The 14,523-nt window shown below is 38.0% G+C and overlaps 1 protein-coding gene across 1 annotated transcript in view; it reads right to left on the bottom strand.

Annotated features, from left to right (window-relative positions):
- LOC106095163 (MOXD1 homolog 2-like) overlaps nt 1–14,523 on the bottom strand; it is a 600,098-nt gene that overhangs the window by 456,291 nt on the left and 129,284 nt on the right. The gene's annotated exons all lie outside the window — the stretch shown is intronic.

Here is a 14,523-nt window from a genome sequence, read left to right on the forward strand (position 1 = left end):
ATTTAAATATTTAACATTGACTGTAATTTATTCAAAAAATTATCGCAGGGTTCATACGAAATTATCCAGAGTATGTTATGGAAAAGCTTTTGAACATTTGTATCATAAAAAGAGAATAGATTGTACTCCAACGAAAGGACGTGTCAGAGGGCAATCCCCCCCCCCCCATTCCTATTCAAAAAATGAAAATCTGGCGGAGCCGTCTATATAATACACTACACCACCGATTCGGCCCGGCCGAACTTTTACGCTTTTGCTTGTTTTCTTTTTGATCCCAATAAGCGAAACACGAAACTATAACAATCAGTTTACAATAACATATGCCGGCCCTCAGTGGGATAGAATCGAAAAAAGGTACACTGAATAAAAAAGCTGGCCAAAAATTTAAGTTTTTTACTTTTTCGTAGGATTTTAGCAATGAAAACGAGCCAAAGAAACAAAACTTAAAAATAAAGATGTTATCTTTAAATTAAATTTACTATTTACTAACGGATATGACCAACCGTTTTAATTTTTGATCGCTGATTGATTCTGACTATCCAATTTTTATTTTTTGAAAAATTCTTTTTTCAAACTTAGCATCTTTACATAAAAAACTGAACATTTAAAGACGCTCCTATTTGTAAGGCTATTTTGCATCTTTAACTAAGGTACACTGTTGTCTTATCCCAAAGTCTATTTCCTAATTGTCAAGGTTATTTCAACCTTCATTTTAGATTTTTGTCTTGATTAAAAAGACGAAGAGTTAAGGATTAATTAACCATTTAAAATAAAAAAACCTTTACAAGAAAAAAATCTTTCGCCAAAAAGAATGTTTCCTTAAAAAGTTGGAAAATGGATCATCTTTAAATTAAGTTTGCTAGTCTTTGACTAGCAAACTTAATTTTAATTTTTTAGTGTAGTAAACAGTTTTGAAAATTAGTGAATAATTTAAAAAAAATTGTAAGAAAAATTTTTTTAGAGTTTTGTGTATAATCTGTGTATATTTAAAAAAAAAAAAAAAACAAAAATAAGTTCTGCCAGAATTTTTTTTTACAAAAATCCCCAAAATACCTATTTCGGGCAAAGAAAATTTTAAACCTGAAACTTTTTAGTAAATTGCCTATGGAGGCTTTAAATACAGCTTGCGTGAGTTTAGGGGATGGCGGTATATTAATTTCGTTATTCCGCTTAAAACATACCGAAATATTGATCTAAGACCCAACAAAGTATATATATTCTTGATCGTCTTGACATTTTAAGTCGATTTAGCCATGTCCGTTCGTCTGTCAGCTTATTGAAAGCACGCTAACTTTCGAAGGAATAAAGCTAGGCGCTTGAAAATTGGCACAAAGTTCCGATCGGTGTAGGTCGGTGGGAATTGTAAATGGGCTACATTGGTCCATGTTTTGATTTAGCTGCCATACAAACCAAACGCAGATATTGACTTCTTGATCCACTAGAGGACGCAACTCTTATCCGATATGTCTGAAATTCAGCATGAAGTCTTTTGTTATGATTTTTAACAGCTGTGCTGAGTATGGTCAATATCGGTTCATAACCAGATATAGCTCTCATATCAACCGATCTAAGATCTTGATGTCTTGAGCCGCTAGAGTGCGCAATTATTATCTGATCTGGATGAAATTTTGCTCGAAGTGTTCTATTTTAACATCCAACATCTGTGCTAAGTATGGTCGAAATCGGTTTAATACCTGATATAACTCCAATATTAACCGATGTCCCGATTATACTTTTTGAGAATTTAAAGGGTGCAATTTTTATCCGATTTGGCTGAAATTTTGCAAACGACTTCTCCTATGATCTAAAGATATGTGCCAAATATTGTTTGAATCGGTTCATAATCTAATATAGCTTTAGTGTAAGCCGATCTCCTTATTTTACTTCTTGGGCCTCCAGGCGGCGCAATTCTTATCTGATTTGCTTAATATTTTACACAGTGATTTCTGTCATGGTCTCTAACATCCAAACTAAGTATGGGTTAAATCAGTATTAACCTGATATATGTAGCTCCAATACAATGACAATTTTTATTCAATATGCTTTGTTTACCTATAAAGAGCTATAGGGCAAAGAACTTGTTTTACTTTCTATCTGTAGAACTTTTAACTGAATAATCGGATGTTGACGCATACTGCAGTAAAGTCATTGTAAATTTTGTCATCAATCCAAATCATGCATCAAACTGAAAATTTTTCGTAAATCGCAAAATACGATGCCAATCTTGGCCAAAATTTCAAAAAATAAAAATTAAAAGTGGAATATCATCGAAACCAGTGGAGATATTGTAACCTAGGCATTTCTTCATCCGATTGCTGCGAAATTTGCAGCAGTAAGATTTAGTAGACCACATTCTTAGCAAATGTGGTCCAGCTTTAATAATATTTGAATACATCTCACATATAGTCTGGAGGCCACTGTAGGGCAGAGGTTAGCATGACCGTCTATGACGCTGGGTTCGAATCCTGACGAGAACAGCAAACAAGTTTTCAGCTATGGTTATCCCCTTATAATACTGGCGAAATTTGTTAGACACTATGCTATACATAAAAGCCATGTTAAAACTTTTCCCAAAGAGGTGTCACAGTGAGACACGCTGTTCGGAGTTTCTGATATGTGAGAATTGTGAGATTGTCAATGTTCTTTAATGGAATGTTCATGGGCAAATATGGTCCGAAATTCACTTTGCTAATTTCATCGAAATCGGAAGAAAAATACTGCTCTTATGGGCTCAACGCTCTATATCAGGAGATTTTTCTATATGGCAGCTATATCCAAATATGATCCAATCTGGACCACATTTCACGATAATGAGTAGGGTCTTCTAGAACTCAATGTACCAAATGTCATCAAAATAGGGTAAAAAATGGAACCTTTATGGCCTTAATACCCCATTAGGAGAGATTGGGAGGTCGGTCTATACGACAGCTATTTCTAAATATAGTATAAAAACAAGTAAAAGCGTGCTAAGTTCGGCCGGGCCGAATCTTATATACCCTCCACCATGGATCGCATTTGTCGAGTTCTTTTCCCGGCATCTCTTCTTAGGCAAAAAAGGATATAAGAAAAGAGTTGCTCTACTATTAAAACGATATCAAGATATGGTCCGGTTCGGACCACATTAAAATTATATGTTGGAGACCTGTGTAAAATTTCAGCCAATTCGTATAAGAATTGCGCCCATTGGGGCTCACGAAGTAAAATAGAGAGAACGATTTATATGGGATCTGTATCGGGCTATAGACCGATTTAGACCATAATAAACACGTTTGTTGATGGTCATGAGAGGATCCGTCGTACAAAATTTCAGGCATATCGGATAATAATTGCGACCTCTAAGGGTCAAGAAGTCAAGATCCCAGATCGGTTTATATGGCAGCTATATCAGGTTATGAACCGACTTGTACTTTATTTGACACAGTTGTTGAAAGTAAAAATAAAATACGTCATGCAAAATTTCATGCCAATCGGATAAGAATTGCGCACTCTAGAGGCTCAAGAAGTCAAGACCCAAGATCGGTTTATATGGCAGCTATATCAGATTATGGACCGATTTGAACCATACTTGGCACAATTGTTGGATATCATAACAAAACACGTCGTGCAAAATTTCATTCTGATCGGATAAGAATTGCGCACTCTAGAGGCTCAAGAAGTCAAGACCCAAGATCGGTTTATATGGCAGCTATATCAGGTTATAAACCGATTTGAACCATACTTGGCAATGTTGTTGGATATCATAGCAAAACACGTCGTGCAAAATTTCATTCCAATCGGATAAGAATTGCGCACTCTAGAGGCTCAAGAAGTCCAGACCCAAGATCGGTTTATATAGCAGCTATTTCAAAACATGGACCGATATGGCCCATTAACAATACCAACCGACCTACACTAATAAGAAGTATTTGTGCAAAATTTCAAGCGGGTAGCTTTACTCCTTCGGAAGTTAGCGTGCTTTCGACAGACAGACGGACGGACAGACGGACGGACATGGCTAGATCGACATAAAATGTCACGACGATCAAGAATATATATACTTTATGGGGTCTCAGACGAATATTTCGAGTAGTTACAAACAGAATGACGAAATTAGTATACCCCCCATCTTATGGTGGAGGGTTTAATATAGTAGGGGTCTACCAAAATGCATTTTGTTAAATTTCATCGAAATCGGATGAAAAATGAGCAATTTATTGCTTCAAGACTGTAAGTCGGGAGATGGGTCTACGCTCGAAAAAAGTGAACTCCAAGTGAATGAATATTTAACTAAATGGGAGTAAAATTAACCATGATATGGCGCTAAAGATTTGTTTTGTTCCGTTTGGTATATACACTTCATTATATTTGGTACTAGTCGAACCGGTCCCGATCCGCTGCGCTTTCTTTTACATTATATGGAACAAAATTATGCCTTGAATAGTTGTTTTTGACAATCAAAGAGCTCTTAGTGAAATACGATGCTACGGAAATCGTATGTGTATATCGCTTGACTAAGAGTAAAACAATATAAATTCTTTTATTTGCATCCCATTTGATCTTTATTGGTCTATGCATTTGCACCCCCAAATACTTAGCCCTGAAAAAATATTTGCACCCTGTTCTACTCTCAAATATAATTTGTTTGACCCCCATATTGCCATTGGTTTAAGGGGAGTACGAGTGTTGCTTTTTATATTTCGTAATTGGACAACCCTTGTGTTGCAATCTGTCAACTGAAGCTCTATCGTAAAGCTTGATATTTTTGAGGTTGTACATACTCAGAACGTTTAGACATACGAGTGCTATTTGTGTTGTTTACAGTAGCTTAAAATATTAATCTCGCCCAAAAAATTAAATTAAATCGTGAATATTTTCGTGTGATTATTTTTTACAACCTTCGACGTGGATTAGCTCAACAACAGTGCATCGATGAACATAATTCAATTTTTGGCGATGAAGCTCCATCAAGGACCAATGTTTATCGATGGTATGGTGAATTCAACCGAGGCCATAGTTCACTCCAAGACGAATTTCGTGAAGGGCGTCAAAAATTAGTTGTTGTTCAAAAAATCATTGATGCTATGAGTCAACTCATATTGCTAGAAATCGCTCAAATAAAGGCTCAATCGATTGGTCAAAAGAAATGCTCCAAAAATATGAAACAACTGCATTTTTGAGCACTTAAAACATCGATTTGATGAGTTATCCGCCGTATAGTCCTTCTATTTGGCACCGAATGACTTCTTCTCTTTTTCTTCCCGTACGTAAAAAATAAAATGAGAGGTCAACGTTTTTCGATACCTGTAGAAGCGGTTGATGCGTTCAGAATGCATGTTTTGGAGATACCTCAATCCGAGTGTCAAAAGTGCTTAGACAATTGGTTCAAACGCATGCAAAAGTGTATAGACCTTAAAGAGGATTATTTTGAAAAACAATAAATCGATTTTCGATGCTTAATATTTGTTTTTGTGTTCTCTAATCCCAAAATATATATTGAGGCGTTCCTCAAACACTTGGCCCCCCAAAAAGAGATATATAATTAGTTTTCTTATCTCAAAGACCTTCCATTTGAGGCCCTTATTGCAATCGTTAGCTATTAACATCGTGCTCCACTCTCCTTGAGCCCTAAATTATCATGGTGAACAAATATGTCCTATTTGAAGGTTGTTATGGGGGTGGGTAGTCCCCTAGACAGTTAGTCCCGATTGCTGATATCAGTTTAGTACTCTACTCCCAAATGCCTTTGAGCCCCATATTTCTGTAGTAGACGAACTTTTCTGGTTTGGGGGTGGGGGTGTTCGGGGGTTGGGTAGGCCACGCGGATAGGTTCTTTCAAAATTTCGTAGACGCACATGAAAATTTTTAGACCCATAAAAGCCACATTTATTATCCGATTACGCTGAAATTTGGGACAGTGAGTTGTGTTAGGCCCTTCGACAACCTTCTTCAATTTGGCCCAAATCGGTCCAGATTTGGATATAGCTGCCGTATAGACACATTTATTATCCGATTTTGCTAAAATTTAGGACAGTGAGTTGTGTAAGGTCCTTCGACATCCTTCTTCAATTTGGCCCAGATCGGTCCAGATTTGGATACAGCTGTCATATAGACCGATCTCCTGAAAAAGGGTTTGATACCCATAAAAGCTTTATTTTTTATACGATTTCGCTAAAATTTGAAATAGTGAGTAGTTTTAGGCCTCTCGACATCAGACCTAAATATGGTTCTGATAGGACTATATATAGATATAGCTGCATAAAGACCGATCTGCCGAGTCTGAAGCCCATAAAAGCTTTATTTTTTATCTGATTTGAAACAGTGATCCCCGCGACAACCGGACTATATCTAGATAGGGTCTGGATCCTATGAGAGCTGTACTTATCATCCGAGAGGGTTTGGAACCTATGAAAGCTGTACTTATCATCCGATTTCGCTGAAATTTTAAACAGTGAGTTGACTTAAGCCCGTTATCCGACCTGAATTTGGTTCTGATCGGACTGTATTTAGATATAATCGCCATATAGATCGATCTGCCAGTTGAGGGTCTGAACCCATCAAAACTGCATTTATTACCCGATTTCGCTGAAATTTGAAACAGTGAGTTATTTTAAGCCTCCCTCCAACTGACCCAGAAATTGTAAAGATCGGACGATATTTAAATATAGTTGTCATATATATAGACCGATATGCCGATTAAAGGTCTGAAGCCCATAAATGCTTTATTTATTACCCGACTTCGTTCAAATTGTGATAATTGAAATAGTGAGTTGTTTTAAGCCTCCTGACATCCGACCCTAATATGAATTAGATCAGACTATACAGATATAGCTGTCATATAGACCGATCTTCTAATTTAGGTCTTAATCTCTTAAAAAACATATTTCTTGCCTGATTTCGATGAAACTGCTATTTGTATATGAGTTCTCGGGACCTGAATAAAATATGATCGAGACCAGCCCCTATTTAGATAGTATAATTATTGATGTAGTAGTAGAGTTATAATAAAATAGGATGATTATTATAGCCAAAGATCGACACGGCTGAACTTAACGTTTTCACTTGTTTAATATTCGGAGAATTTTGTAACCTTTCCAATGGTTTAATTAAATTTTCAATTGGTAAAGAAACAATTCCAAAAATGCCGACTATACCTTGACTGATATCTTAAAAAAATTATAACTCCAATATCTCATACAAGGTTATATATATTCCAGATATCTGTGAACGTTTTTTTTATAGGATTTAAAGAGTTCTAACTTTTACAAAAAGAATCATAACGATCGGCCTACCAAATGCCTATTTGGAAACACTTCAAAATTTGAAATGCTAGAGGTGACATACATTCACTCTTCATATCAGCCCCCGGACCTACCATTGCCTTAAAATTTCGCATAATTATTCGAAACCATCTCCACATTCACTATGTAAAATTTCGTGTAGATATTCTTATCCGTTCGAACGTTAAAGAATTATTCCAACAGCTTTTCGACTGTGGGACATGTGCTCCAAACACTTCGTAAACCATGTCTTTATTGCAGTATTGGAAGCACTTCAAAATTTGAAATGATAGAGGTGACATACATTCACTCTTCATATCAGCCCCCGGTCCTACCATTGCCTTCAAATTTCGCATAAATATTCGAAACCATCTCCACATTCACTATGTAAAATTTCGTGTAGATATTCTTATCCGTTCGAACGTTATAGAATTATTCCAAGGGCTTTTCGACTGTGGGACATGTGCTCCAAACACTTCGTAAACCATGTCTTTATAGCAGTATTTGCGTCAAAAAAAAAAAAAAACAAAAAACATGTAAAAGCGTGCTAAGTTCGGCCGGGCCGAATCTTATATACCCTCCACAATGGATCGCATTTGTCAAATTCTTTTCCCGGCATCTCTTTTTAGGCAAAACAAGTAAAAGCGTGCTAAGTTCGGCCGGGCCGAATCTTATATACCCTCCACCATGGATCGCATTTGTCGAGTTCTTTTCCCGGCATCTCTTCTTAGGCAAAACAAGTAAAAGCGTGCTAAGTTCGGCCGGGCCGAATCTTATATACCCTCCACCATGGATCGCATTTGTCGAGTTCTTTTCCCGGCATCTCTTCTTAGGCAAAAAAAGGCTATATCAGGTTATGAACCGACTTGTACTTTATTTGACACAGTTGTTGAAAGTAACAATACAAAACGTCTTGCGAAATTTCAGCCAAATCGGATAGGAATTGCGCAGTTGTTGGATATCGTAACAAAACACGTCATGAAAAATTTCTTTCCAATCGGATAAGAATTGCGCACTCTAGAGGTTCAAGAAGTCAAGACCCCAGATCGGTTTATATGGCAGCTATATCAGGTTATGGACCGATTTGAACCATACTTGGCACAGTTGTTGGATATAATAACGAAACACGCCGTACAAAATTTCATTCCAATCGGATACGAATTGCGCTCTCTAGAGGCTCAAGAAGTCAAGACCCAAGATCGGTTTATATGGCAGCTATATCAGGTTATAAACCGATTTGAACCATACTTAGCAATGTTGTTGGATATCATAGGAAAACACGTCGTGCAAAATTTCATTCCAATCGGATAAGAATTGCGCACTCTAGAGGCTCAAGAAGTCCAGACCCAAGATCGGTTTATATAGCAGCTATATCAAAACATGGACCGATATGGCCCATTTACAATACCAACCGACCTACACTAATAAGAAGTATTTGTGCAAAATTTCAAGCGGGAAGCTTTACTCCTTCGGAAGTTAGCGTGCTTTCGACAGACAGACGGACGGACGGACATGGCTAGATCGACATAAAATTTCACGACGATCAAGAATATATATACTTTATGGGGTCTCAGACGAATATTTCGAGTAGTTACAATCAGAATGACGAAATTAGTATACCCCCCATCTTATGGTGGAAGGTATAACAAGTAAAAGCGTGCTAAGTTCGGCCGGGCCGAATCTTATATACCCTCCACCATGGATCGCATTTGTCGAGTTCTTTTCCCGGCATCTCTTCTTAGGCAAAAAAGGATATAAGAAAAGAGTTGCTCTGCTATTAAAACGATATCAAGATATGGTCCGGTTCGGACCACAATTAAATTATATGTTGGAGACCTGTGTAAAATTTCAGCCAATTCGTATAAGAATTGGCTGAAATTAAATTAAGAATTTATTTAAGAATTTTACTTAAATTAAGAATTTTACTTCGTGAGCCATTGGGGCTCACGAAGTAAAATAGAGAGAACGATTTATATGGGATCTGTATCGGGCTATAGACCGATTCAGACCATAATAAACACGTTTGTTGATGGTCATGAGAGGATCCGTCGTACAAAATTTCAGGCATATCGGATAATAATTGCGACCTCTAGGGGTCAAGAAGTCAAGATCCCAGATCGGTTTATATGGCAGCTATATCAGGTTATGAACCGATTTGAACCTTATTTGACACAGTTGTTGAAAGTAAAAATAAAATACGTCATGTAAAATTTCAGCCAAATCGGATAGGAATTGCGCCCTCTAAAAGCTCAAGAAGTCAAATCCCCAGATCTGTTTATATGACAGCTATATCAGGTTATTTACCGATTTCAACCATACTTGTCACAATTGTTGGATATCATAACGAAATACTTCGTGCAAAAAATTATTCAAATCGGATAAGAATTGCGCACTCTAGAGGCTCAAGAAGTCAAGACCCAAGATCGGTTTATATGGCAGCTATATCAGGTTATGGACCGATTTAAACCATACTTGGCACAGTTGTTGATTATCATAACAAAACACGTCGTGCGAAATTCCATTCCATTCGGATAAGAATTGCGCCCTCTACAGGCTCAAGAAGTCAAGACCCAAGATCGGTTTATATGGCAGCTATATCAGGTTATAAACCGATTTGAACCATACTTGGCACAGTTGTTGGATATAATAACAAAGCACGTCGTGCAAAATTTCATTCTGATCGGATAAGAATTGCGCACGCTAGAGGCTCAAGAAGTCAAGACCCAAGATGGGTTTATATGGCAGCTATATCAGGTTATGAACCGATTTGAACTATAATTGGCGCAGGTGTTGGATATCATAACCAAACACGTCGAGCAAAATTTCATTCCAATCGGATAAGAATTGCGCACTCTAGAGGCTCAAGAAGTCAAGACCCAAGATCGGTTTATATGGCAGCTATATCAAAACATGGACCGATATGGCCCATTTACAATACCAACCGACCTACACTAATAAGAAGTATTTGTGCAAAATTTGAAGCGGCTAGCTTTACTCCTTCGGAAGTTAGCGTGCTTTCGACAGACAGACGGACGGACGGACGGACAGACGGACGGACAGACGGACGGACATGGCTAGATCGACATAAAATGTCACGACGATCAAGAATATATATACTTTATGGGGTCTCAGACGAATATTTCGGGTAGTTACAAACAGAATGACGAAATTAGTATACCCCCATCCTATGGTGGAGGGTATAAAAAGGATATAAGAAAAGATTTGCTCTGCTATTAGAGCGATATCAAGATATGGTCCGGTTTGGACCACTATTAAATTATAGGTTGGAGACCTGTGTAAAATGTCAGCCAATTCGAATAAGAATTGCGCTCTTTGTGGGCTCAAGAAGTAAAATAGAGAGATCGATTTATATGGGAGCTGTATCGGGCTATAGACCGATTCAGACCATAATAAACACGTATGTTAATGGTCATGAGAGAATCCGTCATACAAAATTTCAGGCAAATCGGATAATAATTGCGACCTCTAGAGGCTCAAGAAGTCAAGATCCCAGATCGGTTTATATGGCAGCTATATCAGGTTATGAACCGATTTGAACCATATTTGGCACTACGTGCCAAAATTCATTCAAATTGGATAAGAATTGCGCACTCTAGAGGCTCAAGAAGTCAAGACCCATGATAGGTTTATATGACAGCCATACAAGGTTATGGACCGATTTGAACCATACTTAGCACAGTTTTTGAATATCGTAACAGAACACGTCGTGCAAAATTTCATTCCAATCGGATAAGAATTGCGCACTCCAGAGGCTCAAGAAGTCAAAACCCAAGATCGGTGTATATGACAGCTATATAAGGTTATGGACCGATTTGGACCATACTTAGCACAGTTGTTGGATATCGTAACAAAACACGTCGAACACGTCGAACGAACACACGAAATTTCATTCCAATCGGATAAGAATTGCGCCCTCTAGAGACTCAAGAAGTCAAGACCCAAGATCGGTTTATATGACAGCTATATAAGGTTATGGACGGATTTGAACCATACTTGGCACAGTTGTTGGATATCATAACAAAACACGTCGTGCCAAAATTCATTCAAATCGGATAAGAATTGCCCTCTCTAGAGGCTCAAGAAGTCAAGACCCAAGATCGGTTTATATGACAGCTATATCAAAACATGGACCGATATGGCCCATTTACAATACCAACTGACCGTCACTGATAAGAAGTATTTGTGCAAAATTTCAAGCGGCTAGCTTTACTCCTTCGGAAGTTAGCGTGCTTTCGACAGACAGACGGACGGACGGACGGACAGATGGACGGACAGACCGACGGACATGGCTAGATCAACATAAAATGTCATGACGATCAATAATACTTTATGGGGTCTCAGACGAATATTTCGAGTAGTTACAAACAGAATGACGAAATTAGTATACCCCCCATCTTATGGTGGAGGGTATAACAAGGAGATGACGACTCCAAGCGAGCACTGAGAAGATACTAGAATAAAATCAAAGTGTGAAAGCCAGATTTGAAGCGAAATATAAACCACCTTTCCAGTGCAACGTGGGCGATATAGTTTTCATTAAGAGTGCAATGCCGAGCAGTGGGAAATCTAGAAAACTTGATCAAAAGTACAGAAGCCATACATCGTCAAGAAAGTTTTGCTATTCGACAGATACGTCATTGAATGCATCGAGTGAGCACCGCGAAATCAACGTAAATTCATCACTGTGGCCAGCAGTCACAAGAAGATGCCTTGTTTCTAGAGGTTGACAACCTTTACCAAGAAGATGGTCATCATGAGGATCTTTCCGAAGAGTCCTTGTAACACGATAACGAGTTATGATGGCTAACTTTATAAATTACACTAGACGGCAACCCGGAACAGCTGTCAGATCCGAAGAAGATGGGTGCAGTAGGGAGTTTTGTGTTGGTCATAAGCATCTCAAGCGAGCTCTGCCATGCTATTTTTTTTTATAATAAACACACAGTGCAATTATTTGAGTTAAAAACATTTTGAATTTAAAGCTTTACCATACTCGCCCATCCTTTGACACTTGCGAAATGTAAATAAATTGCTATTGTAAATAATATAAAAAATAATTTTAATTTTACTAATTTTTTAGAAGCAATTCCACCGTATATATACATGCCCTACTTTACATTACTTTATTTGTTTATCGCTTCAAATACTTATTATATATGCTACAATATTTTTAAAGTCCTCTTACCTGAGTCCGATATTGTCCTGATCGGATTGCATGTCCGTATAGGAGTTTTGTGGCAGGCCCCAGATACTTGTCCCTAAATTCAGATATCAGATTTTTCATTACTCCCAAAGTCTTTCCGATTAGGTTCTATGCCTGGGAGATATTTGGAAGATCTCAGACACTTGGTTCCTTATATTGGTACTCGACTTTTAAAGAACTTTCACTTCAGTCCCATACTGTCCTGGTCAACCTGCCAGTTTTGGTTATTTTAGCCGATGGCATCTATACACTTGGTGTCAACAATTGATATCAGATTCATACTCCACTTCCAATGACGTTTTCTTTGAGCCCCATTTTGTTTCGATCCATCGACATGTTCTTTTGTGGCTAATTTGGCGTCATTCCACGCTTGCTCCCGAATTTGAAAGCCAAATTTTTACTCTACACCCAAATACCTTTCAATAGAGCCCCATATTACCCTGATCAGGCTACTTTTATTTTTAGGAGCTTTTAGGGGAAGAGCCAAATTTTAATATCAAATTCATATTCTTACTAAATACCAGTCTAGTCTCATATCGTTCCTTTCCATCTCATTTTCCGTTTGATTGGATTTTGGAAGGACGCGTTTCGCCAAAATTTGATATTTGATTCGTGTTCTACTCCAAATATTTACCTTTCTTTTCTTTCTTTTGAAGTGAAGTGACTTTTGAAGCGAGACGGCCCCACTGAGACCTGATCTCAAATATTTTGATACATATTTAGTATTCTACCCCACAAAACCTTTTATTTGAGTCCCATATTAAACTAATCGGTCCGCTTCTCCTTATGGGTGGTGCTTTCGGGGGTAAGTGTTAAATTGTTAGTCAAGCGATACACCATTTTCGTAGCATGGTATTTCGCTAAAAAATATTTAATTGTCGAAAATAAATATTGCAAGGAAACTTTTGTTCCATATAAAGTAAAAGAAGGCGCAGCGGAGCGGGCCCGGGCCAGCTAGTTTTATATAAAAGATAATTTAGCCACCGTAGCGCAAAGGTAAGCATGTCCGCCTATGACGCTGAACGCCTGGGTTCGAATCCTGGCAGGAACATCAGAAAATTTTTCAGCGGAGGTTATCATCTACTAATGCTGGCGATATTTGAGAGGATAGGTTAGGTTGGGTTGAAAAGAGGGGGTAGGTACTACTCCGCCCCCTGCCACTATGGACATACACCTAAGCCAGTAATGGGCTTGTTGTGTGCTCTAAATACAAAAAAAAAGTAACCTCGAAAAAGAAAATTTTAAGTTAGGAATTCCGTGCTACTTACAAAATCCTTAATTGTTTTCAATACCACTCCCCTACGGTGGTTCAAGTCTGGTATAGTGTTCCCACCTAAGTGCCGGTATCTGTTAGACGCGAAAGCCCGGCAATGACAAAAGAAATGCTCCAACGTCTCATAAGTGAGCTCGTTATCCTATGTGTCCTCTCGTGATACCTTTCATTCATTCAATTCAGTCCAAAACCCACATAAGCTGACACATAAACCGATCTCATGATTTGACTTTTTGAGACCTAGGCGGCGAAATTCTTATCCAACTTGGCTGAAATATTGCGTATTTCGTTTTGGTATGACTCCCAACAACTTCGCTTTATATCCAGAAATAGCTGCCATATAACCGATCTCCAAATTTGGCTTTTCAGCCTCTTTAGGGCGCAATTATTACTCAATTTGCCTGAAATTTTCGAGGTGATATTTTTCGATGACTTGTACGGCATGGCAAGTACGGTCCATATCGGTCAATAACTTGATATAGCTCATATATATTTGAAAAATAATCCAAAGAGCTTGCCAAATACGATTCATGTTGGAGGGTATATAAGATTCGGCCCGGCCGAACTTAGCACGCTCTTAACTGCTATTTCTCTTTTTCGTTTGAAATATTGGTGATGTGAAATTAACGATACTATCGATATTTATTATTTGGAATGTCGAAAATATCGAATGTTGCGATAATCAAAACTTTGCCAGCTCTACTGTGACTTCCAAGATGAGCCCACAGCCGTCACGAAAGGGGAAGATGATCGCTGAGAATGGTGAGGAT

The sequence above is a fragment of the Stomoxys calcitrans genome, chromosome 1, assembly GCF_963082655.1.
Source record: "Stomoxys calcitrans chromosome 1, idStoCalc2.1, whole genome shotgun sequence".
In the NCBI taxonomy this organism is placed as follows: Eukaryota; Metazoa; Arthropoda; class Insecta; order Diptera; family Muscidae; genus Stomoxys; species Stomoxys calcitrans.